The sequence below is a fragment of the Sus scrofa genome, chromosome 7, assembly GCF_000003025.6.
Source record: "Sus scrofa isolate TJ Tabasco breed Duroc chromosome 7, Sscrofa11.1, whole genome shotgun sequence".
Classification (NCBI taxonomy): domain Eukaryota; kingdom Metazoa; phylum Chordata; class Mammalia; order Artiodactyla; family Suidae; genus Sus; species Sus scrofa.
Window position 1 is genome coordinate 70,937,885 of NC_010449.5, and position 20,381 is coordinate 70,958,265.

The following is a 20,381-nucleotide window of genomic DNA, read 5'->3' on the forward strand; positions in this document are numbered from 1 at the left end:
TATATATATAGTATATATATACAAAATATATATATATAATTATATATATATAATTTTTGTATATACATATATATATTTGTCTTTTGTCTTTTTAGGGCCTCACCTGTGGCATATGGAGGTTCCCAGGCTAGGGGTCTAATTGGAGCTATTGCTGCCAGCCTATGTCCGAGCCATAGCAATGCCAGATCTGAGCTGCGTCTGTGACCCACACCACAGCTCACAGCAATGCTGGATCCTTAACCCACTGAGTGAGGCCAGGAATCAAACCCACAACCTCATGGTTCCTAGTTGGATTCATTTCCACTGTGCCAAGATGGGAACTCCTGTATATTGATTATGTATCCTGCAACTTTACTGTATTTATTCATTAGTTCCAACAGATTTTTGGTGGAGTCTTTAGGGGAGTTTCTATATAAAATCTTGCCATCTGTGAATAGTAACAAATTTACCTCTTCCTTTCTAATTTGAATGTCTTTTATTTCTTCTTACCTAAATGCTCTGACTGGGACTTCTACTGCTATGTTGAATAAGAGTGGTGAGAGTGAGCATCCTAATCTTATTCCTGATCTTAAAGGTTTTGCTTTCAGTTTTTCAGTGTTGAGTATGCTATGACCTGTGAATTTGTCATATATGCCTTTTATTATATTTATTATTTATTTATTTATTGTCTTTGCAGGGCTGCACCCGAGCATATGGAAATTCCTAGGCTAGGGTTCAAATCACACCTGTAGCTGCTGGCCTACACCACAGCCACAGCAACACAGGATCTGAGCCATGTCCACAACCTACACTGCAGCTCAGGACAATGCTGGATCCTTAACCTACTGAGTCAGGTAAGGGATTGAACCTTCATCTTCATGGATACTAGTTGGATTCCTTAACCACTGAGCAATGATGGGAACTCCTACTGTATTTATAATATGGCCTACATTCCTTTTATATCCATTTTACTGAACATTTTTGTCATTAGTGGGTGGTGAATCTTGTTAAGTGCTTTTTCTGCATCTATTGAGATGATCATATGATCTTTATCTTTCATTTTGTTGATGTGATATATCACATTGATTGCTTTGTGGATGTCAAACCATCTTTGCATCCCTGAAATAAATACCACTTGATCATTGTGTATGATAACTTTAATTATTGTATTTGGTTTGCTAATATTTTGCTGAGGATTTTTGCATCTCTGTTCATCATAGATACTGGCCTATAATTTTTTCGTGTGTATGTTGCCATTGACTAGTTTTAGTATCAGGGTAATGTTGGTCTTGTAAATTGAGTTACAGTTTACACTCCTTCCTTTTCATTGTTTGAAAGAGTTTGAAAAGGATACATATTAAGTCTTCTTTGAGTGTTTTGTAGAATTCACCATTGAAGTCAGCTAGTCCTAAACTCTTGTTTTTTGGAAAGTTTTTGGTTACTGTTACACCGTCCTTACTAGTGATTTGTCTGTTTAGATGTTCTGTTTCTTCATGATTCATTCTTGGGAGATTGTACATTTTAGGAATTTATCCATTTTTTCTAGCTTGTTCTTTGCATTTCTGTGGTATCTTATTTTTCCTCTTTCCTTTCTGATATTTATCAGAGACTTTTCTCTTTCTTCTTAGTGAATACAGTGAAATATTTGTCAGTTTTGTTTATCTTTTCATTGAACAAGCTCTCAGTTTTATTGATTTTTTGTTTTTTTGGTCTTTATTTCAATTTCATTTATTACTGCTTTATTCTTTTATTATTTCCTTTTTCTGCTGATTTTGGGCTTTGTCCCCCCCCTTTTTTTTCAGTTTCTTTAGTTATATGATTAGTTTGTTTATTTGAGATCTTTTTTTGTTTCTTGAAGTAGGCCTGTATTGTTATAAACTTCCCTCTTTACACCAGTTTGCTGTATCCATAACTTTTGATATGTCACAATTTTATTTTCCTTTTCATTAGTTTCCATGTATTTCTTGACTTTTCCTTTGGCTACTTTGTTGACTTAATAGTTATCCAGTAGCATGCTCTTTAGTCTCCACATATTTGTGATTTTTCCATATTTCTTCTTTTAGTTGATTTCTTTTTTATTGTTTGTTTGTTTTTAAAAAATATTTTTTATTGAAGTATAGTTGATTTACAATGTTGTGTTAATTTCTGCTTACATCAAAGTGATTCAATTTTATATATATGTGTGCGTGCATATATTATATATATGCATTCTTTTTCATATTTTGCATTATGGTTTATCACAGAATATTAAATACAGTTCCCTGTGCTATACAGCAGGACCTTGTTGTTATTCATTCTATATATAATGGTTTGCATCTGTTAATCCCAGACTCCCAATCCATCCCTCCCCTAACCCCCCTTGGCAACATAAGTCTGTTCTCTGTATCTATGAGTCTGTTTCTGTTTCATAGATAAACTCCTTTGTCTCATATTTTAGATTCCACATGTAAGTGATATCATATGGTATTTGTCTTTCTCTTTCTGACATCACTTAATATAATAATTAGTTGTATGCATGTTTTCTTTTACTTGATTTCTAGTTTCATACATTATGATACAAAACAAACTTTATATATTTCAATCTTCTTAAATTTATTGAAATTTGTTTTGCATCCCAACCTATGGCCTATTCTTGGGAAGTTCCCATGTGCACTTGAGAATAATGTGTATTCTACTGCATTTGGATGGAATGTTCTGAATAAATATATTAAGTTCTCATGGTCTAATGTTTCATTTAAGACTGATTTTTCCTTCTGGAGATTCATCTGCATGATTTATCCATTGATGTAAGTAGGGCATTAGAGTTCCCTACTATTACTGTGTTGCTGCTAAGCTTTTGTTTTTCTAAGAAAGCTAATTTCTCCTGGGTATCTGAATGATAACTTTGCTGGATATAATATTCTTGGCTGACAGTTTTTATTTTTTAATATTTTGAAAATATCACTCCACTCACTCCTGATCTGTAGAGTTCCTGCTAAGAAATCTGCTGATAGCCTACTGGGAGCTTCTTTGTATGTCACCATCCTTTCTTCCCTGGCTGCCTTTAAAATTCTGTCTTTGCCATTGAATTGTGACAATTTTAATATAATGTTTCTTGGAGAAGGTCTTTTTGCATCAAGGTAATTTTAGATATTCTCTTAGCTTCATAGATTTGTATATCCAGTCCCTTCCCAGCTTTGGAAAGTTCTCAGCTATTATTTCTTTAAATATAATCTTTGCTCCCTTTTCCCTCTCTTGTCCTTCCAGGATACCCATTCTCTTAATGTTTCCCTTCCTAATAGATCATACTAGTTCTTGCAGAATTTTTTTTTTAAGATCTGAACCTTATTTCCTCTTCTGTGTCATTTGTACTTGTATCATCTCTAGATTTCTATCTTTCTATTCTGTATGGTCTGTTCTATTCTAAGTGCTTCTAATGTGTCCTCATTTATTGAGTTGTTTGGTTCCAACATTTCTGTTAATTTCTTTTTAAATTTTCAATCTCTCTCTTAAAGTATATCTGTTGTTCATTGATGCTATTCCTGAGCCTGTTGAACTGACTTTCTGACTTTTCCTGTTGTTCATTGAATTTCTCTCTCCCTTTCTCTCTTTCTTTTTTTAATTTATTTCTCTTTTTTTGGGCACTCCACAGTTTCTGGAGTTTCCAAGCCAAGGGTCAGATCCAAGTTGCAGTTGTGAACTACACCACAGCTGTGGCAATGCCAGATCCTTAACCCACTGTGCCAGACCAGGGATTGAACCCATGTCCCAGCACTCCAGAGATGCCACAAATGCCATTGTGCCCAGCATGAACTCCCATTAAATTTTCTTATATAAGTATAAGTTATTTTAAATTCTCTGTGAGGTAGATGGGAGTATCCCACCACTAATTTAATTTAATTTAACTTTAATTTCTGGAGATATGTGATGTTCTTTGTGATATTGGGTTACTGTGGTCATTCATTAGTGCTTGATGAGTCTTTGTGTGTTTGTTTTTTCTGCCATATTTGAGAAGCAGTGAATACCTTTCTTTAAGCTTTTTTTTTTTTTTTTTTCCTTTTTAGGATGGATTCTAATCATTCAGTAAATTGGTAATTAGAAGCCTTTCTTGCATTTTCCAGTAGGTGGCGATATAGCACACGTTTTTGGTTTCTCTTACCTGGCGCTGCCTCTAGTTATATTTGAGTTGACACTTTCCACCTACACTGCCTGGTGGAAGGTGTCACCTGGTTCCTTACTTACTGCTGCTGTGATTATGCCATGCTGCTGCCAGTATCACCAATCTTTCTTCCTGGGGCACTAGGGCATTAGGTATCTCTGCCATCTGGGGGTCTCCTGGGATTCAGGCTTCTCCATCATGGAGGATGGGGTACGGTGGGGAAGAATCTGGCATTGTGGGTGTTCCTGCTATGACTAGGGTTGTTGGGTTGTAGGTACCATTCACTGTAGGTGGTGGTGGGTGGGTATTGTGGGCACCTGTGCAGTTAAACAGACATATCACAGGCCCTGATGCCACTGATATTCAATTCCCTGTGGTTGCAAGCATTGACTGATGTTATCAGGTTCTTTGGTAAACCCCAGGGATCAACTATAACAGGCACTGCCTCTGCTGTTCCCCTGATTCTGCCTCCTATATATGTTCTAGTTTACCTACATTTAGATGTACAGATGTGTGGAATTCTCCAGTATCCCAGTATGTTAAGCAGAGGAGCTTTTTGACTTGTGATGTTTTACTGGCTGTAGATTGAAGAGGAGAGAGAAATAGATTATCTCATGTTGCGATGATGCTGACATCAATTTGACTATTCTTATCTATTCTACAGACAAAGAAAATGTCCATTGAGTTTGTTCCCACACAGCCTTTTCATATCTCACTTGTGTTGTAAATTCTCTCTGTGTCTCACTAAGATTGTTTTTTGTTCCAAATAAACTATTGGTCTGCCATAGATTCTTCTCCTTTTTTGTAAACCAGAAAAAATGTTTGTCGCTTTTAACTTATATTTGATTTTTTGTGTCTTTTTTACATTTCCTAGGCTTCAAAAGTCTCAGTTTGAGCCTGAGCATGAACTCAAAATGCAATGTATTTTCTTAATATTTATATTCAACAAGTTGTCATAATGTTTTATAACAAAAATGTACCCATAAGTCCTGGGTCACATTTGTTTTAATTTCCTTAATCTATTCAAGCTTGAACCTTTTGTGAATGTCATCATAAGATTACTGAATTTGATTCTTCTGGCATGAAAGTTACTTCCTGATTTTATAAGGGGATTTTTGAACTCCTGTACAGTCTTTGAGATGATCAGTGCATACACCAGAGCGGCATTTCTTGAAGTGTGGCTCCAGGATCATAAGCATTAGCATCATCCATGAACTTATGACAGTGTAACTTATCTCACCCATCAAAGTCTTATTGACATGTAGCTTTTTTGATGGGAACTCATAATCTGTATTTTCATAATCCCTCTTGGTTATTCTGATACATAGTCAAGTTTGGGAATTACTAGTTTGCTAAAAAAATTTGATTCCATTGTTATTACTAGTGACTGATTTAGAAATGGTCATGATATATAGGAGTCAAATGAGATGTGAGAGGAATATCTAGGGAAGCCTTTGGTAAAGTTATTCTTGCTTTTATAAAATAAAAATGAGCAAGAAGGAATAGACCTTTTTATGGCTGACTCTTGGTATGTTGCAAATTGTCCCAGGTCTGTCTATCTGTTTGGCCACCATCGGACAGAATAGCACTGCTATTGAGGTTGGTTGAGCTGAAAGATCATATAAATACATAGATTTCTGATTATGTTATTGAACCAGTGAATAAACCAGCCTTAGAATGGTACTTGCTTTGAATTTTTTGTTATATGAAATAATAAATACTCTTATAAGCCAGTTTAAGAGAGATTTTCTGTTATCTATAGATAAAAATATCAAACTTATATAACATGAGTTTCTTTAATAGCCAATAATAACATTATAAATGCTATTTAAAAAATTACTGATGCATAAGAACATTTTTGTGGAGTTTTGTATTCTGTCTATACAAATAATACTTGGAATCAGCCAGTGTATAGCAGTCAATAGGCTTTAATAGAATAAACAGCCCACATTTTAAAAAGTATACTGGGGAGTTCCCATTGTGGCTTAGCAATAATGAACCAACCTGACTAGTTTCCATGAGGATGAGGGTTCGATCCCTGGCCCTGCTCAGTGGGTTAAGGATCCCAGTGTTGCTGTGGTGTAGGCCTGCAGTTACAGGCTACAGCTCCCATTTGACCCCTAGCCTGGGAGCTTCCATGTGCCACAGGTACAGCCCTAAAAAGACCCCCCCCCAAAAAAAAAATTAAATTTATAAAAGTATGTCAGAAGTTAAAAATAAAAACGCTTAACCTAGTGGATAAAATTAGCCATCTTTGAAAAGCTTTTGAAGCATAAAATATCCATAAAGTAATTCATATTTGTGATTGAATTAGACTAGAGATTCTTTTTTAAAGTATGTCTATGAAAAAAAGGCAACAAAGTGTAATTAATTAAAAAATAACATAATGAAAACATGTCTTTTATATGGAAGTATTCTAATGACAGAAGACATTGTTGAATAATAAAAAAAATATTGGAAGTGGGTAGTAAGATGTTTTCAGCACTTACTCGGTTGCTATATTTGGTTGACACTACCATTAAAAGTTCTTCAGGCTTTACCACAGATGGGATCAAATAGGAGGCAAAAAAGACTCCTTTTGCTCTAACTTCCCACACACATAACTACTTTATAATTCTAAGTGTTTTTTTTTTTTTTTTTTTTTCAGGGATCTTAATTTTTAGAATAGTGTTACAGGAAACAAATTGATACATTTTTGTAACTAGAAATACATATTCCATATTCTGAGTTTTAAAATGTAGCATTTAGATATATGAATCAGTATTTGGGGAGTTTGGTTAATGTGACTCACCTACATTTAAAACTACCTCATGGTGATGATACCTAGCTTCTGTGATGCAAAAGTGAGACGCAAACTTAGATTGTATCCTACTGCCACAAATACTTCATGAAGCACTTTTTCTCTTTTGATAATTATTTTAATTGCCTTTGTAGCTGCTATATATAATTTCATTTCTACTGGAGGTTCTTAGTATTTCATAAAAGAAGTTTAACAGTTAAAAACAGAAACAGGAAATAGTTTTCTTCTGTAAGTAGGGTTATATCTCAACTGCTACTATAAATTTTAGAATAGTTAATAATAATTTACACTTTCCTTCTCATCTTGCTACTCAAATATCAAGGGATCAATAATATGAAAAAAAATTTTCATGTATATACAAGATACTTTTTCTGATTGGTAGTAATAAAATATAAAAAGCAGTATGGTGATAAATAGTATCATGCTATTTGGTTAATATGGATAGCAATACAGACAATAGACAGCCTAGCTCATTATTTCTCCAAAAGTTATTTTATGTATGATACTATTGTGAATATAAGATATATTGTAGAGTTTGGCTTTGCTTACAGGTCTTGAAACTAAGATTTCAGTAAATCTACACTGAAATAGTTTTAGTGATACTGGATGAAATTTTACTTTCTCCTTCTTGAATTCTTATAGACAATTCTAAGAATTATATATAAAATGTCAGCTAGCATTTCAGGTATTTTCTTGATCCAGGATGAAAAGATAGTGTAGATTTTTTATTATAATTTATTCTATAAGAAAGTAAAAATCTGGTCTTTATGTAGGAGAATGGAGCTCATTATCATTTCTCTCACAAAATTAATTTCAATGTACTTTTTAAAAAAACAAAATCTTAATGCCTTTTATAACACCTTATGATAGACTTTCACTGTATTGAGGAAGGAGATCTTTTTCTCTCTTTTTTTAAAAATCTTTTTTTCTTGAAGTGATTTGGTTAAGCAGGAAAAAAGAATGAGGACATTTTGACACCTCATCCCCTATTCTATTAACCAAACTACATAATCCTCTCCTTTGCTCAGTTTGATTTTCCTTTATTGAATTTTGCTTTCTGCAATGTTCTCATTTCCCTTATTAGATTAAATCAGATTGTTCTTACCCATCCAACTTTATCCCTTTGGGAAAGCAAAATTCAGTCTCCCGAGAGACAAATGTAAAGAAAATCTACTTAGAGAAGATTACCAAGCTACTGTTATTATCCGTTTCCAATTTCCTTTCTACTTTACAGAGTAAGTTTGACTCATTCCCTGATGGCAAACTTTACTCCCTTCTACTATGTAACAAGAATGAGGACAGGTCATCTGTAATTGATGACTCCTAATGTAAAGTGCCGAACCTCAGGATTGATAAGACTTGTTATATATGATAAGTCAGGAGACCCTTAGGTTATTGCTTGTGCTTGCAGCTGCTGCCTTTTGAAACCAAAAACCTGTCGCACTGAACCAAGAATTATTTAGGAAATTCTATTAGTATACATTAAGCTGACACCCAGTGATGCTCTTTTGGTGATTATGATGGAACAGCTGAAGAACAGTCACAACAAGGATGTGCGAACAGAGCAACTTTATCTGTATTTCTTTGCATTCTGTTTCACTTCTTCATAGATTGAAGAGAAAGCTCAAGACCCACAACCTCAGGGAAATTAGGTTTCTATTCAAACTGCCCTTTAAACCTCAAAATAGAGATTTCCAAGAAATTTCTTTTTTAGGTTTTTCAAAATTGCTGAGAAGCCGTTTACCTTTTCATTGTGGTACCAAAATGCTTTTAAAAGTCTATTCTGGTCCAGGGTATAAAAAGCAAATGAAGAACTTAATAAATCATGAAAATAAACTGCTAAATTGTGTGTATGTGTGTATGTGTGTGTGTTTTCTAACCTAGCATCTTAAATTCTCTTGAGGTCACCCTGTCAGCATCAGTTCTGTGGCATGGATTTAGTTGAATCAATCCTAATTGCAATTCTGCACAGGTCTGGTCCTTTGTGGAGATTGCAGATGAATGACAGTGCAGTGGCAGGGAAGATAAATATGCTGGCAAATAAGATCCCAGCACTCCACAGAGGATGGAATAAATTACTTCACCAATAGAGTGCAGGTAATATGTTGGAGAGAAAAAGTGAAATCGAAGCTAGTTTAATACTAGCTTGGTTAAAGTTTAAAATAAAGCATTTCAAGCTTATGTAAAATACTGATGGTGATTTGTTTCTATTCAGAATGCTTTCTGTTGCCCTCTATCATGAAAAATAATTGCGTACACTAATTTTGTTTATGCAGATGACAGCCTGGACAATTTTAATTCATGTAGCATTCTCTGGTAGCTGAAGGCCTAGTGGTATCTGTGGTGTAGCATATTGATTAGTAATTTGATAAATACACAAAATGGCACATTGAGCTTTAGGTGCTTCATGCAAAATGTATTTAAACGACCTTGACTAATTAGAGCGCGTAGCTATGAGGCAGTACCATATGAATAAGAGCCAGTTTATTGGGCTAGAGATTTATGGAGTTTTTGAGGGAGAATAGGAAAAGACATGCATACAAACACTAAGACCTCTCTCTAGGAAGTAGAGATAATCCATCATTAGTAGAAAAACCTTTTTTTTTTCATTATGAGAATTATTACCTTTATCCTATAAAATCAATTCAGTGATTTTATACCTACAATGTATTTAACAGAGCTTTAATTTGACCCTAGATAATGTACATATATGTACTTTATAGGACTGAATACTCAAGCAAATTTTGTAAAGAGATCTTAATTATTTTACATTTTATTTAAAGACAGATATACATTATTCATATTGATTATTTACTTCTTTACATCTTATAGCTTCATGAAGTATAAAGTTCCAAAATCATATGTTATTGTTATAGTCTACCATCACATATTATATTAGGTGTCATATAATTAAATCTCAAACATTCTAATTAGGTTTTGTGGATGAAGTTTAGATTTTTAGTGAATTCTTATGGAAATTATTTTTTTGGTAAATAAAAGTGAATTGCCCTAAGAATCCATAGATAGAACTCAAACATTTCTAAAAGAAATATTTCCCTTGGCTATACATCTCACGACAACACCAGCCAATAAATATCATATAGACGTTGCTCAATTTTTATCCCAAACCATATAATCTAGACACTTCTTTGATGTGTATTTTTCTTATAATCATCAATGGAAACTTGTGGAAGCAAAGTGAGTAGGACTGAGGATTGAGGTTTTTAATATAAATATTCAAAATATCTGAATTAAATTTAGGCCCAAATGAAATATTCTTAGCAGCATCGGTGCACCTCCAATTGTGCAGAGCTTCATCAGGATATATTTTGGTTGCTCTGAAAGATCTTGAAACAAATGATCAATTGTCTACCATTTCAATGCACTATGCTCATGTGTTAGAATTTTGCAGGCTTGCTTCAATTTGGGGTGAAATATACACCACAAAGAGGAGGGGTGAATTAAATCTTTCAAAAACTTAGCTCAAAGTCAGTATTGTTTTTTGATTTCAAATGTCAGTTAAGTTTGACCATCCACTTAGAGAATCTCTAAATGAATTTAGGTTATGTCAAATACAAGTTTCTCTGACTTTCCAAAATCATAATTCTCCTCACGTAGTTGCTTAACAACTTCAGAGAACTGCCAGAGACTATTTCAATTTGGTTTTCATTGTGAGAGGTATGATTTTGAAAGAACAGATTTCTAAAATGGACTTTTACAAACACTTAAAGAAGTTTTCTAAGACTGATATTCTCTTTGTTTCCAATCTATTCCCTGTAATAATTATTGAATATTTTAAAATTAGTGAAGACCTAAAAATCTCCCCATAGCCTAAATCTTTTGTCATAAATGATAGGTTTATGAATATTAATTATAAAAGTGCTCTAATATATATAACATATAATATATAATATATATATAATCTTGATTTAAGAAAACAAACAGGAATTATAAGTAATAATACTCATCTGGGACTAATCATTGTCTAGGTGTTCTACCAAGTTTATGACCTTAAAATGTAAGATCCAGCATTTAATCACCTGTGAAAAGGGGTTAAAAGTAATTTCATGACAAAATCATGCAACTACTATAATAATATGAGTGGAATTTTTTGAGAAATCTAATGAATGATTGAAAAAAATGAGTCATATGAAGGTAAGGGTAATTTAGTATCCATCTGAAACAAAGAACATATCAGGATGATAATTACAGAAGGTGCTCAACTACAGCCTGTCTTTCCCACCCCAACTGATGCAAAAAAATTCTTTGCAGAATTGATATTAAACAAGACCACCTATTTTGTTATGTCATTGAATACAATGTTAGGCAACCTATTAACATTTCAATTAGTGTTTAATAGACTGTGGTCCATCAATTGGGGTGCTTGTGATAAATGCAGATTCCTACCTTATTACAGGCTTCTGAATCAGGATCTTTGGGGCCAGATTCCCAGAATCTCTATTTTTACAGAGCACCATGAGTGCATCTGATGTACTTTAAAATTTGAGATCCACCAGTAAGTACTTAGTATCAGAGAGATTTCAGTTTATAAGAAAGCATATAGAACAGATTATCTCTATTGATTATTTCCAGCACCATCACTCTGGAGAGATCAAGCAAGATACAGTATTACTGAAAACTATAAATCTGAGGAGAGGTGGCTAACATATTTTCCAAAACAATTGAAGAAAGTAAGCTAATAGAAAACTACTGAATTTACTAAAATAAAGAATATGTATTGTAATTCTTTCTGACAGGAGACTACAAATGTGTACATCTTTTTATTTTGAGAATAAAGTAATAATTCATATCAAATTTTGTACACCGTTTTAGTCTCCCCTTTGTGAGCTGTTTTTGCAGAGCAGTAGACTTTAAAGGAGGTGCGCTAAATATAAATGCCTTAAATAAAAGAAAAATCTAAAACACAACTTGCCCATATTGAAATTACTGAGAAATCCTTTCATGTATCTTGTCTTATCCTTACTTCTAAAGAATATGAATTTGGTAGTAGTTATACTTTAAGCAGAAATTAGAAACAGAAATTTAAAAATGGTTAATCTGGAAATTCCCTTTGTGGCTCAGCTGTGACGAACTCAACTAGAATCCATGAGGATGTGGGTCTGATCCCTGGCCTCGCTCAGTGGGTTAAGGATCCGGTGTTGCCCTGAGCTGTGGTGTAGGTCATAGATATGGCTCAGATCCCGTGTTACTGTGGCTGTGGCTTTTTGACCCATAGCCTGGGAACTTCCATATGCTATAGGGCGCCCCCCCGCCAAAAGGCTTATCCATGACAGATCCTTTATTTGCTTTTAGAGATTTATGACCAATAAAAAGAAACAGTAAGGGATGAGGCAGAGTACTTTTAGAAATGTTATCTTTGTTCTCTGATCCTTTCTCTATTCTCTCCTGCAAAGACCTTGTTTATTTGCTTGCTTTAGCCATCACCTCCTCAATGCAGATGCTCTCTAATCTTGTTCTCTCCTGAGAGATGGTACCAAATCCCCAAAGAACACTAGGGATTTCCACTTGCTTAACCTTTCTGTCATTCAATATTTTAAAAATAAGTCTCAATGACCCTCTTCTCAAACTGACACCCACTGTGTCTTGCCTATCTCTCTTAAAGTTAGTGCTATTCTTCAAAGCAAACAGCCTCTAAATCTTGGACAAAGCTTTGCTTTTTTCTTCTACTTGACCAACTTCCACCAATTCCCAAAGTAATCAGTTACTACTTCTGATGATTTTTTCTTAGTTCCTCTAACATTTGTATTTTATGCCCAATTCCTCATTTCCTGACCTTTTTTCAGGTTTTAGTCTCCTCAAATTTGGACTTCCATTATACCTATGCCTTAGGATTCTCTTATAGGATATAAAGTTTGGGTCAGAATTTTGAAAAATGGAGCATGAACATCTAAAGAGATATGTTTGTGTGTACATATGCATACATTTTTAATATACATATACCTATTTTATATATGTGTATCTATGTGCGTTAAGTTGTATGTTTATATTAGTCAGTCTTGACTCCTCTATTCCCTTTGCCTCCCATATAAGTTCTGTTTGCATTTCTACAGACTCATAACTTATCCTCCAATATTTTTACTGTCACCACCCATTTGCATTACCATCTCTCATTTCAACTGCAGTGATATTCTTAATGGTTTTGTATGCTTCATACTTGCACTTACAATCATCCTTATAATAGGCATAATGATTATACCTTGCATCAAACTTCTCATAGTCTTTCAAAATAAAATATTTTTCCTTTCTCTATAATTTGCTACATGATTTTCTCTTTGCTGTATCTTGTTTGACCTCATGTCAAGCCTGTCCCTCAACCATTTTGATATCCATATTGGCTTTCTTTTGCTTTTTTGAGCCCAGCAGACTCATTTTCATGTCAGGAACTGAACATCATATTGAGATGTTTCCATGATTTGACTACTTCTTGTTATTCAGTCATTGCGTCAACTGATGTTTCTTCAAGACATTTTAAATGACCATCTTTTCTAAAGTGGTCAACCCTGCCCTTAGATTCATTTTAAATTCCATTTCCTGGTTTTATATTTGTATATCACATATCAATGATGAAAATGTATGATCATCGTCATCATGGCCAATATCTGTCTCTTCAAACTTCAATGTTTAAGCTCTAAGAAAGACCGAAGGATGGATATTATGGGGCCTGAGATAGAACTTCCCCATTCCATGAAGAATCTCTGTATATTGTTAATCCTAGTTTTGATTTTATAAATGAAATTAGCAGGTTTCCTTAGGACTTCTAAATCCAGGTTGGCTAGAGGTCTTTATACTGGGTGGATTTCTTAGCTCACATGGCATAATGAAAACATTCTCCAACTTTAAAGAAAGAGAACAATTTCTAAATACCCTTTTAAAAAGTCTTTCTCATGAATAGTTATTTCAGGAAATATAAGTAAATATTAAGTGTGAACAATTTAATATTTTTATTCAGAACAGAGTTGTTTCATATCTATTAGTGATAACACATTTGTATAGTAATGCTACATGCCAGACAGACATCTGATAACTTCATATATATTAATTCACTTATTCCCAACTATCCTTGAGTAAATTGCTATTATTCCTCTGTTTTACAGATGAGGAATTGATACACAGAGAAGTTTAGTAACTACCCCTTGGATATAACTGGTAAGTGAAGATGGCTTCAGAAGCTGTGTCCTTAACCAGTATGCATATCGCCTTCCTATTCTTATACCATAATAGGGCAAAATACAAGGAAACCAGGATTAGATTATTGGAAAGAATGATGATGTCAACAATGCAGAAACTAAAATGGAAGGCAGTAAATAGCAAACTAAGAATATGCAAATAAACTTGCGAAACACTTCTAGAATACAAAGCAAATGGAGAAAAAAATCGTGGAGAGACTAGAGTGGAGATAGTGGGCAATGTAATATAAATCATGAACATAGTCATAATTATTAGCTATTACATGATAAGTAAATGAGATATGGAACAAGAATTATAATCATAAAATACTAATATGAAACATAGCAGCAATTAGACATATTTCAAATCTCACAAGCACCAGATAGATTCTAGACAAGGTTCACTGTTTTACAAGATAACTAAAATAAAAAGAATACAACACACATGTACACACATTCACACAAAACCAAAAGTAAAGTCTAATAAAAAAATTCTGGATTAAAAATAAGATTACTTAAGGAAAATAAAGGTAGAGAGAATTTTTTAAACAGCAAATGATAGACAAAAATGGAATATTTTTATAACCTTGAGTAAAAAATGATTGTTATCCAAGAATTTTTCCATGCAGCTCAGTTACTATACAGATGTTACTTTTTTAGAAGACTCAGAAGACATGTATTATGTGATTGCAGACTGACAAATAAAAGTAACTCAAGAATAAATATAGCAAAGATATAAAAAACCTGATGATAGGCTTTGGAATTAAGCTTTTGCACAGCAAAGGAAACCAAAAAGAAAACAAAAAGACAGCTTTCAGAATGGGAGAAAATAGTTTCAAATGATACAACCGACAAGGGCTTAATTTCTAGAATATATAAACAACTTATACAACCCAACAGCAAAAACGCCAACAACGCAATGGAAAATGGGCCAAAGACCTGAATAGACATTTCTCCAAGGAAGATATACAGATGGCCAACAAACACATGAAAAAATGCTCAACATCACTGATTATAAGAGAAAAGCAAATCAAAACTACCATGAGATATCACGTCACACCAGTCAGGATGGCCATCATTAATAAATCGACAAATAACAAGTGCTGGAGGGGCTGTGGAGAAAAGGGAACCCTCCTGCACTGTTGGTGGGAATGTCAGCTGGTACAGCCACTATGGAGAACAGTTTGGAGATACCTTAGAAATCTATATATACAACTTCCATATGACCCCGCAATCCCACTCTTGGGCATCTATCCAGACAAAACTCTACTGAAAAGAGACACATGCACCCATATGTTCATTGCAGCACTATTCACAATAGCCAGGACATGGAAACAACCCAAATGTCCATCGACAGATGACTGGATTTGGAAGATGTGGTATATATACACAATGGAATACTACTCAGCCATAAAAAAGAATGACATAATGCCATTTGCAGCAACCTGGATGGAACTAGAGAATCTCATACTGAGTGAAATGAGCCAGAAAGACAAAGAATACCATATGATATCACATAATTGGAATCTAATATCCAGCACAAATGAACATCTCCTCAGAAAAGAAAATCATGGACTTGGAGAAGAGACTTGTGGCTGCCTGATGGGAGGGGAGGGAGTGGGAGGGATCGGGAGCTTGGATTTATCAGTCACAACTTAGGAGAGATTTACAAGGATATCCTGCTGAGTAGCATTGAGAACTTTGTGTAGATACTCATGTTGCAACAGAAGAAAGGGTGGGGGAAAAAATGTAATTGTAATGTATACATGTAAGAATAACTGATCCCCTTGCTGTACAGTGGGAAAATAAAAAAATAATAATAATTAATACTTGATTAATATCATTAAGCTCTACTTAAAATATATGTGTTGATAAGCATATGTAATGCTTATGACTTTGTAAAATATTTAATATTAACAAATTGAAATTATAAAAATAGTTTTTGTTCATGTATGTTCAAGCATATGCCCATTCTTGGCTTGGAAATACTATGATTTATTAACCTGATCTAATATTTTCTCAGTTCTTATGAAATTTATAGCAAAAACTATTTTGGCTTACACTATTCTATAATTGTACTCTTTACCCTGTGTACTATGAAAATAATAGACTTTGTCTACAGATGTTTTATATATTTTAGCGAAGAAGAAGATATGACTCTATAGCCTAGACAATAATTACTTTTTTCATGTTAAAAGAAATCTGGAAATAGTGGTTCTAGAGTTGGGGTAGAGCTTAAATGCCAACAGGACCAAAGATCAATCACATGGTCTTTAAGAGTATAAGCTTTCCTATATTTAGAGTTTGTCCCCAGTTCTATGTAAATAGGTGGCCCCATGCAGATGACCTAACCTTTCTAAACTTCAGTTTCTCATTTTTATAATTAAGATAATAACAGTAAGCCCTTAAGTCTTTTATAAAATAAATGATAAAATGTCTGGCACATAGTAAGCAAGCAACAAATGTTATCTGTTACTAATATTGTTGCCATTGTTAGTTATTATTATTAGATAAATATGCTGTGGAACTAAAAATTGTTTGTGAATAATGTAATATGACTAAACAAGGAAACAAAAAATTTTAAATCATTGATTCAAATTCTAGGAATATTGAAATGTATAGCTTATTTTCAAATATGTATTATTAAAAATTTATAAATAATTGAATTGTGTCAGTATGGAATAATGAAAATCAGAGAGAACTTTATTATCTAACTCTGTAATTAAATTGTAAATGGAGGGAGAATCATTTTTTATTAATTATCAGATAAGGTTAATTAAATGAAAGTTAATGAAGTTTTCCTGTCAATTTCATTAAAGATGCTTAAATGGTAGGGAATAATAAATCACAATAATGGAAAGACATAGAAACCAATGAAGTATAGTACCTGACTTGGCTGATTGGGGTGATAGCCCACATTTTCCCTTAATACTACTTGATGGAAGTTTTTTATGTCGCTATTTAAAGCCCTGCAATATCTCAAGTTTCTAGTAAATAAATGTCAGTTTTCAGAAGCAGAGTCTTCTTGCCTTACAATGACAATTTTACATTTTCTCTTAGTAATAGGATTCCGATGTATTCTGGGGAGCAATATGCTCAGTTAAAGGACAATTTTCCAGCTTCTCTTGTAATTCAAAGTGGACAGTAAAATATAAGTAGAAATTATTTGCTGGTTCTTTAATGAAATCTTGTAGAGATTGTTGCCACACAGTTGGTATATGTACTATTCTGGCATCCTCGCCAAACCACCTGTGTTCAGAATTCAGACAGAATTTCTGGAACTCAGCAGTCACCTAAGACTAGAAGAGTGCATGAAAAGAAACTTCCTGCCTGGGAGACATGGCCCCATCTCTGTGGAAGAGGCTGTTGGGCCCTAGCCCAAGAGGCCTTTTCCTCTGCACAGCATCGTTCTTATATGTGATTAACAGAAAAGGAAGATGAATCACTGCCAATAGATATAGTTCTTCAGACACTTCTGGCCTTTGCAGTTACCATTTTTGGTATAGTTCATATTGTGGAGGAGTTTAAAGACATGGATGCCACTTCAGAACTAAAAAATAAGGCATTTGACACATTGAAGAATCACCTATCATTTTATGTATTTAATCATCGTGGTCAAGTACTGGTCCAGACTTTGGATACAGCAAATTCTTCAAACCAAGATGCATTGTCCTCTAACACATTGAAAGTACAAAAACTTGAATCACTGTGTTGTTAAGATTTTTACAAATTATAACAGGAAAGTAGACAGAGCTGGAATCTTGGAGTTTGGAGTACAAAACACTCTTCCCTATCCGTATTTATATTGATCTTTCAGACCTAACTTGAAAAAAAAACTATGACCTTCATTGTGCTGTGTTAATCAGATCATTAATGCGGTGTAAGTTATCTGTGAAATGAGTCTTTGATTTTTCAAAGAGAGGATTCTTTTTTCATTTAAAATAAATTCACATTTTTTTTTGAGAAAGTCACTGTTGTAACTTTGAAAAATGTTGATAGTTTTGTAATTATTATTTATTTTCTTGGATTTCTTTTCTTTTGCACTGTTTTTTTTATGATCCTTTTGGACATAGTGTGACTATAAGTGCATTTTGTAGCATGAATGATAGTAAAATGTTCTTGATTTCTTAACAACCTATGGATTTCTCTAAATAGATCAAAATGGTGACTAATCACTTTTTCTTATGCCCCCTAAATAGTGGCTCTATTTTAGGAGATACTTGCCAGTTTTTAATTTATCTGTGATTTCTCACCCTACCCTGCTCCCATATAACTCACAACATCACATGTCTTGTTTCATCACTTCTCTGGGGTTCTGTATGCAGTGAACAATTTTTGTGTCAGAAATCATTTGTCATAACAAATATATTTAACAAATTCAATTTGCTGTAAACCTACTTGTGTACTCATTTATCTGTAAAAATAATACCCCTAATTGATTATGTAGTATAAGAATAGTTGAAGATAGACCACAAAGACCATTCACAAATTAATTATCCTGCCTGTGCAAAAGAATAGTAATCATTTAGGAAAACTGATACTTGCCATTAAGCCAGTTTAACTTATTCAAAACCTCTGTTATTTTACTGCATATAAAACTAGTGAATTAGTAAAAATAAAGGAAACTTTCTCATTGAAGGTAGACTTTGACAGAATTGGGCCAAATATGTTCTAAATATTTGGAATTAATATCTGTAATTTTAAAAATTAAGGTCATTTAAGAACTTTCATAGCTTCTGATTTGTAGCAGGCTTAGTTTTCCATCTTCATTTCATGTTGCTCAAGTCGTGAGGATGAGGGTGCAGAGTAGAATTTATTTTAGAAAGAGTAATCTTAGTTTTAGGGAAATTTGGCTAGCTCTTTGATCTGCAGGAAGCTTAACATTTCTTTGTAGGGAATGTTGCTTTTGTTGGATAGTACATGTATGCATACATTGCTTTTGTTGAATTGTATAGGTATAAAGGGGATAATATATGCAGATTTGAAAAGGAAATATGCTTTAGATGCCCTTATACTTGATGGCATTTTTTCCATTAGCCGTGAACCTCAGCTCTTCTATTCTGCCTCATAACACACAGCCCCAAAACACAAGATTATTTTGTCATTAAGCTTGTATTCATTGCTTGGTTTGGTTTTGCCAATGCAGTCTGTCTACAAAACACTGACTCTGCTATCAGAAAACAAAATTAGAAATCTGTTGAAAATCTAAAATTTAGATATGCATTTAAAAATGTCAAGTCAGGGGTTAAGGGGTCATAATTATATCAAAATAGTGTGCAAGAAACCAGCTCCTTACATCAGGCTTGTCTACTGTTTCCTCAGGTATGACTTGATGTGCAAGAGCCTCCTGATTGCTTCTCTTTTGGGGTCTGTCTTCCTTTCCAATATGTTTTTATAAAAACTTTATTGAAATATAATTAACATTCATTACTATTCACCCATTTAAAGGGTACAATTCAGTGGTTTTGTAATAGAACCACGAAGTTGTGCAGCTATGACCCAATAACCACAGTTGATTTGAAAAATGTTGCCATCACCCTAGAAAGAAACCCTGTACCTTTTAGCAGTCACCTGTCATCCCCCCACTGTCTCCTGGCCCTGGGCAACCACTAATCTACTTTCTGTCTCTATAGATTTGTCTATTCTGGTCACTTAATATGAATGGATTCCTACAGTATATGGTCTTTCGTGACTGGCTTCCAAGGTATAGCTTTGTTCTGTGTGGAGTGAGAATGTCTCATCTTGAGAACTGTGATTGCTGTGAAAGGCAGTAGTTGGTAAAGAACAGTAGATATAAGAAAAGAGGGTCAGATACCTAACAGGTTTCTCAGTCTTATGCTGAATACTGTTTCCTCAGAACCAAGCATTTATGACATGTTACTGCTTTTAATATTTTGTCCTGTTTCTAAAATGGATATTGAAATCTTTGCCTGCACAGTCAGGGAAGTTTTGCCAAAAAATGATGCCAAATAATGGGGCAATTAATTGACATAGCAGTTTTCAGTTGTACCTAATTCTTCTAGGAGCTGGTGTACCTCTAGTCAGGTGAGCTTCCCAAGTGTTTTCTTTAATTTCATCTGGTGAATTTCTGCTGTCCTTTTCAAGTATGTACCGTAGGATTTGGGTGATCTGGGTACATCATAATAGTGCTAAATGGATTAAGTTCAAGATTTTATTCATAATACTATGAGACAGTACTAAGGTTGTCCAAAAATGTAGTTATGTGAGCTAGTTAAGCCTGCAGTTGACTGGGATTCCAGGGATATTCAGAAGTGGG

At 33.9% G+C, this 20,381-nt stretch overlaps 1 long non-coding RNA gene across 1 annotated transcript in view; it reads left to right on the forward strand.

Moving 5' to 3' along the window:
* Positions 1-20,381, forward strand: part of LOC102165644 — a 351,251-nt gene that overhangs the window by 276,011 nt on the left and 54,859 nt on the right. The window contains exon 3 of the long non-coding RNA XR_002345875.1: positions 14,033-14,084. This is a non-coding gene — a long non-coding RNA (uncharacterized LOC102165644). The remainder of the gene's footprint in view (positions 1-14,032; positions 14,085-20,381) is intronic.